The 14,350-nt window shown below is 41.3% G+C and overlaps 1 long non-coding RNA gene across 1 annotated transcript in view; it reads right to left on the bottom strand.

Annotated features, from left to right (window-relative positions):
- LOC108521936 (uncharacterized) overlaps positions 1-14,350 on the bottom strand; it is a 30,545-nt gene that overhangs the window by 5,150 nt on the left and 11,045 nt on the right. The window contains exons 2-4 of the long non-coding RNA XR_001883318.1: positions 12,797-12,942; positions 3,597-3,818; positions 523-618 (exon numbers count right to left, since the gene is read on the bottom strand). This is a non-coding gene — a long non-coding RNA (uncharacterized LOC108521936). The remainder of the gene's footprint in view (positions 1-522; positions 619-3,596; positions 3,819-12,796; positions 12,943-14,350) is intronic.

Genomic DNA, 14,350 nt, shown 5'->3' with positions numbered 1-14,350 from the left:
AGTTTCATTTATCACCTCTCCTCCCATGTTTATAGCTCCCAGGATTCAGAGTTCTGTGTCTTCTACTTAGACAGAGACCAGCCTTTCTTGCTAGTGTTTACACCTCCAAAGCCCAGCACAGTGAGAATCCCAGTCATAGGTGCTCAGTATGTTTGCAAATGAATGACTGAATTAGAATATTCACTACCAAATTTCTTCTAGTTATGGCACTCAGACTTCTCCCATTGTTGTGCATGGTCTCCTTACTCAGCAAGCTCTTACATTCCCATGCTCTCCCACAGGGTCCCTTCCTAGGTGTGATGCAATAACTACAGTTTCCTTTTCACTCATCAACCACATTTACCAAGTCACTTGCATGTAACATACGTCATTTACCAATTTTCTCATTCTATCTGTGTAATTATTCAGTGTAATTCCTATTTCTGTCTACATTATTACTTTGTCTATAATATAAGTGTAAGTCTACCACACTACAAATGTAATATTCAGAAGAGAAAAGTAGAATTTCTACTATGTTCTTACCTTTGGAAATCAAATTACTGAAATAAAAATCAAGCAGCCAACTTCCATCAGTAAACAACTCAAAGAACGACTGGTTTTCTCTTCAGCTGGTGGAAGCTGACCAACAGAATGCACAACAACTTTATAATGTAGATAAACTTGCTCAGGAATATTAAACATCATTCAGGTGTACAAAAAGTGCCGGCATATTTCATTATCAACCATAACCATGCCTTATCTCTTATGTTACTTTTCAATTCATAATATTTCTTAATACCTTTTTTAATCTTAAGAGTCCAAAACAGGAAGCCTTTTTGTTTTATATAACATACGTGATGTCAGGGTGAAACGGTATCTTATTTAATAAAAGCTGTTCACTCCCCTGCTAAGCCACAACATAATAACTGTATGTAAACACATGTAGTAGCTGTGCATATGTATTATATCGTCTCTTTCCTTGACCAACATTTTGGTAGTTTCTTTGATTCTGGATGGACTGACCACGGTGCTAATGTGATCACTGAGGTTAATCAATGAATCATGCATACAGAGAGAAAAACAAACCTCTTACTCATTCCCAGAACTGCACCCTTAATTTCAAAACTCTGTGGATGCAACAAATTCACCTCACTGACGAAATGACAGCTTAAAGCAGATGCCTGTGGGTGAGCGAGTGGTCAGTCACATCAACATCATTTGCCACAAAATCATTTAAAAGTAAGTGAAACAGCACATTTATTAAGTGTATGATCAAAGAATATTCACCAATAACAATGACTTAGTTTTACATGATTGTTGCTATTGTGCACCTCAGTGTAGGTTCATCAAAGTCCTTGAAGTTAAATCAGGATTCTCCTACACCCCAACCACAATATTTGTATTGCCCCTTTTGTTGAAAAGTAACTCATATCTGGAGTCTTGTCAATGAAAAAGGCAGCATGGTTTGCTCTCCACTTGGTTGCATGGTTTACTGCAGCAACACACATCTTGAATCCGTAACCTGGGAGAGGGCAGAATCCAACATACTAGCTAGACAAGGGCGCAAGAGGTATAGAGTGGTAGCTGCTCAGCCAAGTTCTATTGGTGGCTCAGCCTATGTCTTGAGGCTAAATTTGCTCCATTGTGAGTGACTTAATAGATCACCTCTTTCAGAGGGAAACCTGTGGTCAAGTGAATAATAGAGTTTAGCTGAGAATCTATATGGTGTTTGTGTAAAAGAAGAATGAGGACTGGGAGAAAAGGAGAGGACAGGGAAGAGGGAGACACAGAGAGTGAAGGAGAGGGACAGGGAGAGGGAGAGGCAATGGGAAAAGAAAAGGAGGAAGAAGTAAAAAAGTAAAATGGATAGAGAAAGCCAAAGTAAAGCAGTTGAAAACTGACATCACTAGTATCTATCTATTCAGGGGTCTTAGGAACTTTATTCACTTCACCTATTTCAATGTGGTAAGTGTGGGAAATTTACCTTTCTTATGATTAGTCCTAAATCAAACTGAGACATCTCAGTATCTTACTAAAGATACACAATAGTATAATAATAAAAAAAATTATGTTACAAAGTACTTTAGTGTTTACAAAGTGTTTCATCTGCATTTCTGACTTGATCCTGACAATGACCTCATTTTATTATCTACATTGACAGATAAGCCAGTCAAATTAGTAAAGAATACATTTCAAAGCAAGCAAATGCTGGGTCAAAATATATATTATTACTGGCTCAAAAATACACTTTAGAATTACCTTCTATTTAAGTTTTTGGAGCTGAGCCAATTCTATTTTAGAACAACATACTATAAACCTAAAGGAGCCAAGAACGAATTAAATTTCTATGTTCTCCTCCTGTCTATCTAAAAAGAAATTATTTTCTTTTCTTTCCTTTTTTTTTTTCTCCCTGGAGACAGATCTCACTCTGTTGCCCAGGCTGGAGTGCAGTGGTGCCATCACAGCTTACTGCAGCCTTGACCTCCCAGGCTCAAGCAATTCTCCCACCTCAGCCTCCCTAGTAGTTGGGGCTACAGGTACATGCCACCACACCTGGCTAATTTTTGTGTTTTTTGTAGAGATGGGGTTTTGCCATATTTCCCAGGCTTCTCTGTTACTCCTGGGCTCAAGCAATCTACCTGCCTTGGCCTCCCAAAGTGCTGGGATTACAGATATGAGCCACTGTGCCCAGCTAGAAATTAATATTCTTGCATCCTTACCAAGGACATATAAAGTGTGATATGCCTTTAACAAGTCTAAAATGTGGTGGTGGTGTCATCAGGTTTAACTTTAATGGTATACTCTGCTATTTAAAAACAAGATACAAAAAAATTGAATTAAAAAGGTGTTACTTCCAATGGTCTACTTACAAAATGCTATGTGATACTCTACAGTAATACAATGATCAGAAAATGCTAAACGTGCGTTTTTTCTTAAATGCCCTTTGGGAATGAAGTCGCCTAAATGAAAATCACATGGCACCCTCTTTTCAGACAAATGTCACAAAGGATGATTGATTTGTTCTTTAGCCACAAGATGCAGGTCAGCCTCTTTATTTATGGTATGCATTAAGTTGCTCAGGAATCCATAGTGGTAGCTCTGAAAATGACACAGACCTGCACAGCAGTACACCAATCTTATATTATAATCAATAGTCATATCTTCTTGGATGATATGATTTCCAAACTTGTGACCCTCTCTCCTCCCCCTGCCAAAACAAACAAACAAACAAACAAAACCCACCCTGTTTTCCTCCCAGTCTTCCTTATCTCAGAAATAGCCTCAATGTTTGTTAAATGAAGTTCATTTGCAATCTTGATCTTTCCCTTTCTCATACCTCACATCTATCAATTCTATCTTCACGTTATACATGGAATCTACCCACCCCTCACCACTGCCTCGGCCACTACCCTGAACTAAGCCACCAGCTAACTCCTCTCACGTGGACCATTTCAATCACTTCCTAACTGGTCTCCCTGCCTCTACATCTGCCCATTTAGAGTTTGTTACTCACACAGCAAGCCATTTTCAAAATGTAAATCAGATTGTACCACTTCCCTGCTTAAAAGTTTCCAGCAGCTTCCCAATGCACTTGGAATACATTCCCAACTTCTTACCATGGCTTTCACAGTCCTACCAGATCTGTCTCCTGGCTACTTCTCCCTCTCCTTGAGTACCACTGGACTCTCTCAGGCTTTCTTGTGAAGTAGGCACTCCAGGTACCATTTATCATGTCTTCCTGTCTATTTCCTTCATTGCATCATCACAAAATGATGTTGTTTCTTTACTTGTGTTGCTTTCTTTTCCTGATGGAAGGTGACCTATCACAAGAGCCTAGTCTATAAAAGAGATTCAATAAATATTTGTTGAAAGAATGAATAATTCATATGTCCTAACATTTTTATTTAAATCCTCAAGAACTATATGCCAAAGGTTCTAATTTAAACTTTAAACATTTCAAGGAAATAACCAATCTACCTCTAAAAGAGTATAATTCCTCGTAACCTTATTAATAGCTAATATCTTTAAACCAGACTCTGTACTAGTTACTGGTTTTAATCTTCCACATACTTACCACATGCTACGAACAAGAAAAATAGAGTTTAGAAACATTAAATGACTTGTGCAAGTTCATATAAATAGGAAATAGTGAAGACGGTGGCAGGAAAACACAGCATTATTTCCATGGTGTACTGGAGGGCTTTCCATTCATTCATTCAACAACCTTCTATTTAGGACCTATTAAATGCCACAGACTTGGCTTTTCCTGAGTGAGATGTGGTCAGAAAGGAATACGAAATTGATTAAGTTGTAGTTCCTACCAGGGAAGTATTCAGACCTCCCTCTCCAGTCTAAGGAAACAAGCTTGCCTCATCCAGTGATAAGTACATTCCCTGTCTAGAACCAATCATCATGCAGAGGAGAGTTTATTACAGTTGGGATTTAGCAGAAGTGAGGTCTGGGAAAAACATATGCTGTTAAGAAGTGACTTTTGGAGTATTTTGAATACTCTGAAAACAACACACAGCAGGTCCTTGAATTATGTCATTTTATTCCAACATTGATGAGAAAGAAAAATGATTTCCAGCTGGGGCCAGCCAGCATCTGTGGAGAGTTTGCATGTTCTCCCCGTGTCTATGTGGGTTTTCTCTTGGTAGTCCGGTTTCCTCCCACATCCAACAGATGTGCATGTTGATTTGATTGATGTGTCTACATTGTCCCAGTCTGAGCCTGTGTGGGTGTGTGTATGAGTGTGCCCTGCCGTGGAAGGGCATCCTGGCCGGTGGGTTCCCACCTATTGTCCTGAGCTGCTGGGACAGCCTCCAGCGACCTATGACCCTAAAGTGAAATAAGTAAATAATCTTACTTTTTAAAATTAATCTTTCCTACGTATACGTAGAGCTCACAATTTTTTCTGTGTTTAATATTAGAAGTGTTTAGGGTCTTTATTTAGAAGCTTGTGGTGGTTTTATGACCAGAAGTATGCCGTAGGAACTTAACTCTTGTTTATATCGATTAGCTTATGGTAAAATTAGTTTTTTTATATGTCATTTCGTTTAAAGTTGCAGTTTCCAAGAACTTACTGACGACATTAAGTGAGGACTAATTGTACAATGAATGTTCAATAACTAGATTGGTTAAGTAATTAATGAATTGATAGATGCAGAACACACCACACCCCAGCTCCCTGGGAACCCGCTTACGGCAGGAAGTGTTACCAAGCACAATGAGTCATTAATACTGTGGTGTTGGGTAAAAAAATGAGGTTCAGCTGCCACATTGCTTAAAATTGTTTAATAAAGGATTCTTCCAAGTTTCAACTTTTTAAACTTGTTCTTTCTGTTTCCTTGCTGCGGCAAACCAATATTTTGGCTCCTAGAGTTTTCTTATATTTTATTCAATACTTGCAGAAACCCTGACAACCCCATCACCATCCCTACTTTAACTTGGTTTTAGCTCTTCCTGGGAACTAGCTTTTTATCTCCTTAGCTTGTTCAGGCTGACTCCCAATAACTATGCTATTTCATTAGTCATTTAATAAATCCACTCCTAGATATCTACCACTAACCCATGCTTGGCCAGACAGCCAACGAGTGCTGTGCCAAAAGCACCATCAAAATAAATGGCACAGGCGAGGCACAGTGGCTCATGCCTGTAATCCCAATACTTTGGGAAGCCAATGTGGGCGGATCACTTGAGGCCAGGAGTTCGAGACCAGCCTGGCCAACATGATGAGACCGCATCTATACCAAGAAATAGAAAAATTAGCCAGACGTGGTGGTGCGCACCTCCAGCTACTCGGGAGGCTGAGGCAGAAGAATCGCTTGAACCCAGGAGGTGGAGGTTTCAGTGACCCGAGATTGCACCACTGCACTCCAGCCTGGGCGGCAGGGAGAGACCATGTCTCACTAAATAAGTAAATAAATAAATAAATAAATAGCACAAATTGTGCCTTGAACTGATAGGATTATGCAGGAGAGGAAATAGAGGGCAGGAGAGGGTCAGTCACACAGGTTTGCTGATGGAAGCAAGCCACAAAGCCCCATGGTCATCCTTCCACTTCTCTCGCTTCTTGTGCACAGCCTTGCAGCAGGGCAGCCTCCCTTGTCCAAAAAGTTTCAGAAACAAACTCCAAAGCACATCATGACCTAGCTTTGCTCATTTCTCCAACTTGTCCCACCATCTCTGCGTCCTCTCCAATCATACGACCTTCTTTCAGTATCTGGTTTATTCTATTCTCTGTCTTGCCAGCAGATCTTAGTACATTTTGTTGCCTTTACTTGAATCACTCTTCCCCTCAGTCCCCCGTCATTTCTTGTTAGCTTTCAGTTGTCCTTCTGGTCTCACGGTACACATTATTTCCTCTGGGAGCTTTCTCTCACAGCCTGCATCACGCAAAAAAGACGCTGTTGCTATGTGATCTCAGAGTTCCTTAGGCCTCTCTCACCTTTTAGAGGTTTTTAATAATTACTTATTCCATTGTTCATAATCTCCCTTGTACTATAAATTGTGTGACGGCAGGAATCTTGTCTCTCATGGCCCCTAGTGTACCCTAGCACCTAGCAGCATTTGAGACATAATGGAAAACTAAGTAAATATTATTGATTGAATGAATGAATACATAAATTCTTAGAGATCAAGCTATGCTCCTCAGTTGACATCTGATATGCTGCCATTTAAGTCGAACCTCAACAATTCAAAAATAACTTGCTCAAAATCTATACTCATTAAGCTGCAACCCCTTCCATAATTGCGGGAAACAGCCGATGGTTGTGGATTTATGCAGGTATGAGAGCAGTGTTGCTGAGCTTGATGAAGAACCCATCACCACTACCTACTCCTGCCAGTTTATATGGAGATACTGGTTGTAACCAAAGGAACCTGGAATGCGACCATACTGACTTCGAAGTCCTGAGTAGATGAATTAGTCAGACTCGGTTTATTGCAACTAAACTAAATTTAAATGGCTTAAGTAAGAAGGGAAGGGAAGGAAAGGGAAGGGAAGGGAAGGGAAGGGAAGGGAAGGGAAGGGAAGGGAAGACAATGCCTGTAATCCCAGCTGCCTGGGAGGCTGAGGCAGAAGAATCACTTGAAACCAAGAGGCGGAGGTTGCAGTGAGCCAAGGCCATGCCACTGCACTCCAGTCTGGGTGACAGAGTGAGACACTCTCTCAAAAAAGGGAAGGGAAGAGGGAGGGAGGCAGGGAGGAAGGAGGGGGAGAGAGGGAAGGAGATTCACTATTTCAGTAAGGCCAAAAAAATGCTTCATGACTTATTTCTAACTTGCTCCTTGTTTCTGAAGGAGAACCACTTTCCCCTAACACCCCTTGGCCAGGATTAGATGTTAATCACTGCCAAGTTCTTAGTCTGGGACTCTTCAGTAAAGAGTGAAAGCTGTAAAGCAGACAAGCTGCCCTATTAAAAAGGAATTTTCTCAATAGCCAGTTCTCAGAATACTGTTGCCATCCTGTTGCTCATCCTTACTGCCGTGAACTAGCACATTCGAGAATAATTCTTAGTTTTCATGGTCTTGTCTGAGGAATTCTTTCTAATGTGTGAGTTTTGTGCAGTAACCGAGGGATGGCTAGAGAAAATCCTTCATTAAATGGTAAAAATAAGCTGGAGGTGGTGGCTCAAGGCTGTAATCCCAGAGCTTTGGGAGGCAGAGACAGGCAGATTACTTGATGTCAGGAGTTCGAGACCAGCCTGGCCAACATGGTGAAACCCCGTCTCTACTAAAAATACAGAGATTATCTGGGTATGGTGGCACATGCCTGTCATCCCAGCTACTCAGGAGGCTGAAGCAGAAGAATCGCTTGAACCCAAGAGGTGGAGGTTGCAGTGAGCCAAGACCACGCCACTGCACTCCAGCCTGGGTGACAGAGTGAGACTCTCTCTCAACAACAACAACAACAACAAAAAGGTAAAAATAAACTGCAATAGAATGAAAAAACAAAACCATGAAAAGATCATTCATTTGGGTAACCTAAATTGTCTGGGGGAAAAAGTCACTTAGTTCCAGGGTTATTTATGCTTTCCATCCAGCATAGCACTCCTCACAGCAGGACAATCACTCTTATTTTTGAGGTGTTATAAGAGATGTTACATAATAAGAGATTATTCATTTGAATGAAAATCAGAAAACTGAAAAAATAGCTGATAAAATCATTTTAATGTAACATTCCCAACTGAAAAAATGTAAAAGTTTTGGTTCTTAACACAACCATTAAAAGTTGCATACTGTGAACTAATGGATATTTTAAGTTTAAACATGTATTTGGTAGTTATAGCAAATTATTTTTATATATTGCATATATCTACCCATTACACTTTACAGGAAAAAAAAAATGGCAGCCCTGTACTCATCAGTGTGTGCATGGGAAAACAATAGCTTCCAGTGAAAAAGATCTGCACTGGTTCTCAGATTTTCCATTTTCTTGGGCCCTACTGGATGGCAGCCTACTTTTAAAATACTAGTTAAGTAATTCAGAAAATTAAGCATCATTTGCTTTTTAAAAAATGTGTTTTTTTTTTGTTGTTGCTGTTGTTTCTGATATGAGTTGAGCACTCTGCTGTTTGGTGTGTTTGTCTTTATGGTTGTGTTTAATTCTTAAAATTTTGCAAGATGAGCATCATTATTCCCATTTTATGTACAAGGAAACAGAGACTCACCTGAGTGACTTGTCTGAGGGCACAAAAGTAAGTCACACAGTAAATGGCAGAGTTTGACTCCGCACCAAAGTCTAACTAGTTCCTGTGCCCAGTCTTTGGGCCTCACAGCTTCAAGCAAAATACTGCCACCAGCTGGCGAGCGAACTGTTGCCAAATGGTGAGTTTGCCCTCCAGTGGTCTCAGCTCACAGCCCCCTTAGAAAAAACAAAACAAAATTTAAAAAAGGCTGTCTGTCACAGGAAGGAGTTTCAAACCCTGAGTAGATAACTAAACTAAGTGACTTTTAAGGTCATTGAGGACACAGAATTATGAAGCAATGTCTTTGCCTGTCTCAGAAAATCTCATTGCCTTCCAGATAAGTGTTCAAGCTAAGAAGAGATAGAAAAAAAAAAAAAAAAAATCTTCCTTCTGTATTACAGTCTTAGAGAATGGAATGAGCTATTTGTAAGTAAGCGTTATTCTTGCATCTCTGATCTTAGAATTCAGGAAATCATGTCCATATTGTTTGTTACAGGTTGCATTGTGTCTCCCAAAAGGATATTGAAGTCCTAACCCCAACCACCACTCCCTGTGAATGTGATCTTATTTGGAAAAGGGACCTTTGCAAATGATCGAGTTAGGATGAGGTAATACGGGCGGGCCAATATGACTGTTGTTTTTTATAAAAATGGGAAATCAGAACACAAAGAAAGATAGACACAGAGAGAACATGGTGTGAACATGAAGGCAGAGACCAGGGTAATGTATCTACAAGCCAAGAAATGCAAAAGGCATGCCAGCAAACTATTAGAAGCTAGGAGGGGCTGGGTATGGTGGCTCACGCCTGTAATCCAAATCCTTTGGGAGGCCGAGGCGGGTGGATCACCTGAAGTCAGGAGTTTGAGACCAGCCTGGCCATCATGATATAACCCCGTCTCTCCTAAAAATATAAAAATTAGCCGGGCGTGGTGGCAGGCGCCTGTAATCCTAGCTACTTGGGAGGCTGAGGCAGGAGAATCACTTGAACCCGGGAGGCAGAGATTGCAGTGAGCCGAGATCATGCCATTGCACTCCAGCCTGGGCGACAAGAGCAAAACTCTTTCTCAAAAAAAAAAAAAAAAAAAAAAGGAAAAGAAAAGAAATATAGAAGCTAAGAGGGAGGCATGGAAAAGACTTTCCCTCAGAGACTTGAGAAGGAGCTAACCCTGCTGACACCTTGATCTCACTTCCAGAACTGTGAGGCACTACACTTCTCTTGTTTAAGCCGTCCAGGTTGTTGCTCATTGTTATGGCAGCCCTAGCAAACTAACACACTGCTAACTGTTTGGCTTTTTTTAAAAACAGTTTTGTTGAGGTATAATTCACATACCATAAAATTTACCCTTTTAAAGCATACAATTCAATGTCTTTTAGTATATTTATAGGGTTGTGCCACCATCACCACAATCTAATTTTAGAACATTTTTATCTCCCCTAAAAGAAACTTTCTAGTGGATAAGCAGTCAGTCCCTATTCCTCCCTCCTAAGCCCCAACCCCTGGCCCTAACCAACCACAAATCTACTTTCTGTCTTTATAAATTTGTCTCTTTTGAATAATTTATATATATGGTATCATATATATAATATGTGGTCTTTTGTGACTGGCTTCTTTCTCTTAGTATAGTATATTCAAGGGTTGTTCATGCTGTAGCATGAACCAGTACTGTATTCATTTTGTGGCTGAATGACATGCCATTGCATGAGTATTCCATATTTTTTAATTCATTCATTAGTTCAAGGGTCCCCAATCCCCAGGCTGTGGACCAGTACCCGTCCGTGGCCTGTTAGGAACCAGGTCACAGAGCAGGAGGTGAATGGTGGGCGAGTGAGCATTACCACCTGTGCTCCACCTCCTGTCAGATCAGTGGTGGCATTAGATTCTCACAGGAGTACAAACCCTACTGTGAACTGCACACGCAGGGGATCTAGGTTGCGTGCTCCTTATGAAAATCTAATGTCTGATGATCTGAGATGGAACAGTTTCATCCCAAAACCACCAACGCCCACCCCCTGTCTGTGAAAAAATTGTCTGCCATGAAACCTGTCTCTGGTGCCAAAAAGATGGGGGACCACTGGATTAGTCAATAGACCTTTGAGGTGTTTCCTCTTGTTGCTATTATGAATAATGCTACTATGAACTTTCATGTACAATTTTTGTGTTCACATACATTTTCATTTCTCTTGGGTATATACCTAGGAGTGGAATTGCTGGGTGCTATGGCAACTCTATGTTTAATATTTTGATGAACTGCCAAACTCATTTCAAAGCAGCTGCACCATCTAACATTCCTACCAGCAACATAGAAAGATTCCAACTTCTCCACATCCTTTCCAACACTTGCTATTGCCTACCTTTTTTATTAAAGCCATCACCATGGGTGTGAAATAACATCTCATTGTGGTTTGGACTTGTATTTCTCTAAAGAGTAATGATGTTGAGCACCTTTTAATGTATATATTGGCTGTTGGATGTTTGCATTTTTTTTTTTTTTTTTTTTGAGATGGAGTCTCGCTCTGTTGCCCAGGCTGGAGTGCAGTGGCGCAGTCTTAACTCACTGCAATCTCTGCCTCCTGGATTCAAGCAATTCTCCTGCCTCAGGCTCTTGAGTAGCTGGGACTACAGGTGCCCACCACCACACCCAGCTAGCTTTTTTGTATTTTTAGTAGAGATGGGGTTTCACATATTGACCAGGCCAATCTTGATCTCTTGAACTTGTGATCTGCCCGCCTCAGCCTCCCAAAGTTCTGGGATTACAGGCATAAGCCACCACGCCTGGCTAGCTGTTTGTATATTTTCTTCAGAGAAATGTCTATTCAAATTTTTTTTTTAAGTTTTACTTTAAGCTCTGAGATACATGTGCAGAATGTGCAGGTTTGTTACATAGGTATATATGTGCCATGGTTGTTTGCTGCACCTATCAACCTGTCATCTAAGTTTTAAGCCCCACGTGCATTAGGTCTTTGTCCTAATGCTCTCCCTCCCCTTGCTCCCCTACCCCTCAACAGGCCCCGGTGTGTGATGTTCCCCTCTCTGTGTCCATGTGTTCTCATTGTCCAACTCCCACTTATGATTGAGAACATGTGGTGTTTCTGTTCCTGTGTTAGTTTGCTGAGAATTGGGTTATCTCTTGTTGTTATTATTGAGTTCGAGTTATTTATATATTATAGACACAAATTATTTATCAGATATAGGATGTGCAAATATTTTCTCCCATTCTGTGTATTGTCTTCACTTTCTTGATAGTATCATTTGCAGCACAAAATTCTTCACGTAGTCCAATTTATTCATCATTTTATTTTGTTGCTTGTATTTTTGGGGTCATAACTAAGGGATCATTGCTAATCCAAGGCAATTCCTTCACTTCCTTCTAAGAGTGTTGTCCTTTTTGCTTTTACATTTAGTGCTATCATCTGAGTTATTTTTTTGTTTATGGAGTGAGGTAGATTTATAATGGCATCCTTTTGCATGTAGATGTCCAGTTGTTCCTGCACTATTTGTTGAAAATACTGTTCTTTACCCATTAAATTATCTTGGTAACACTGTTAAAATCTATTGCCATCAATATCAGAGTTTACATCTGAAGTTCAATCCTATGCCGTTTTTTATATGTCTACCCTTATGCCAAAACCACGCTGTCTTGCTTACTGTAACTTGGTAGTAAGTTTTGAAATTGGGAAATATGAGTCTTCTAAATTGTTCTTCTTTTTCAAGATTGTTTTGACTGTTTTGAGTCTACTGAATTTTCATATATATTTTAAGATTGGCTTGTAATTTTCTACAAAAAGGCAGCTTGAATTTTGATAGAGATTGCATTGAATTTGCAGATACATTTGGGAAGTATTGCCATCTTCACAATATTAAGTTTTCTCATCCATAAAAATGGCATGTCTTTGCATTTATTTAGATCTGCTTTAATTTCTTTTAACAATATTTGTAGTTCTCATTGTGCAAGACTTTCATTTTCTCTGTTAAATGTATATCAAAAGTATTTTATTGAATAATAAGAATGCATTAAGATGGTGAATAGGAATCAGGACTAGCTTGTAGCTCCCGCTTGGACAGACAAAGCAGCCTGTGGAGACTCACGTTATGAACTTTTGCTCCAAGAAATACTGCAGGAACATACCTGGAAATCTGAGAATCCACAGACCCTTTCAAAGAACTGGATCACTGCTGCAGCCTCCCTGAGATGCTGAAAAACTGAGTCTGCTTGCTTTATCAACAGGGAGGCTCGTGGTCTGGGGCAAGTTCTCAGCCCTGGTCATCAGCTGCCTGAAAATCAAATTGGTGCTGTTGGGGGGACACAGTGGGAGTGAGACCAGCCTTTAGGACTGTGGGCTGAGTGGGAGCGGGGTGATGCCTGTGACTGCCAGCTGTCCCCCACTTCCCTGGCAACCTGTATGACTCAGCAGAGACAGCCATAATCCCCCTGGGAATATAACTCCATTGGACTGGGAACCACATCCCCATCCCCCACAGCAGCCACAGCAGGACCCACCCAAAGAGAGGCTGAGCGCAGACACACCTATCCCTGCCCCCACCTAGTGGTCTTTCTCTACCTGCCCTGGTAGCCAAAGACAAAGGTCATTATCTTTCGGGAGCTCTATGACCTTGTCCACCACCTGAGAAACCTGAATACTTAACCAGGTGTCCCTAGGGCAAGTTCGCATCCTCCCTGTGGGACCATAGATAATGAGTTCTTGAAAGTGCCACCTCCTGGCTGGAGGCCAACGAACACAAAACCAGTGCACTAAACAAAAACACAATGAAGGACCCTCACAGAGTCCACTTCACTCCCCTGCTACCTCAACTGGAGCAGGTGCTGGTATCCACGACGGAAAGACCTGAAGACCAGTCGCATCACAGGACTCTGCAGATGCTCCCCAGTACCAGCCCAGAGCCCGTTAGCTCCAATGCATGGAGGTCAAAAACAGTCACTACAGTTCAGCTCTCAGGAAGCGCCATTCCAAGGGGAAGGGGGAGAACACCACATTAAGGGAGCACACTGTGGGACAAAAGAATCTGAACAGCAGCCTTTGAATCTCAGATCCTCCCACTGACATAGTTTACCCAAATAAGAAGGAACCAGAAAAACAATTCTGATAATATGACAAAACAAAGTTCTTCCACATTCCCAAAAGATCATACCAGCTCACCAGCAATGGATCCAACCCAAGATTAAATCTCTGAATTGCCAGAAAAGGAATTCAGAAGGTCAATTATTAAGCTAATCAAGGAGGCACAAGAGAAATATGAAGTCCAACTTAAAGAAATCAAAAATGTGGGAATAGGAACAGCTCCAGTCTCCAACTCCCAGCACGAGAGACACAGAAGACTGGTGATTTCTGCATTTTCAACTGAGGTACTGGGGTCATCTCACTGGGGAGTGCCGGACAATTGGTGCTGGTCAGCTGCTGCAGCCCGACCAGCGAGAGCTGAAGTAGGGGGAGGCATTGCCTCACCTGGGAAGCGCAAGGGGGAAGGGAATCCCTTTTCCTAGCCAGGGGAACTGAGACACACAATACCTGGAAAATCGGGTAATTCCCACCCCAATACTGCGCTTTAAGCAAACGGGCACACCAGGAGATTATACCCACACCTGGCCGGGAGGGTCCCACGGCCACGGAGCCTCCCTCATTGCTAGCACAGCAGTCTGCGATCTAACCGAAATGGCAGCAGC

This window comes from Rhinopithecus bieti, unplaced genomic scaffold, assembly GCF_001698545.2.
Source record: "Rhinopithecus bieti isolate Rb0 unplaced genomic scaffold, ASM169854v2 scaffold_62788, whole genome shotgun sequence".
Classification (NCBI taxonomy): domain Eukaryota; kingdom Metazoa; phylum Chordata; class Mammalia; order Primates; family Cercopithecidae; genus Rhinopithecus; species Rhinopithecus bieti.
The sequence above is the reverse complement of the archived record's forward strand: the minus strand, read 5'-3'. Positions and strand labels throughout refer to the sequence as shown.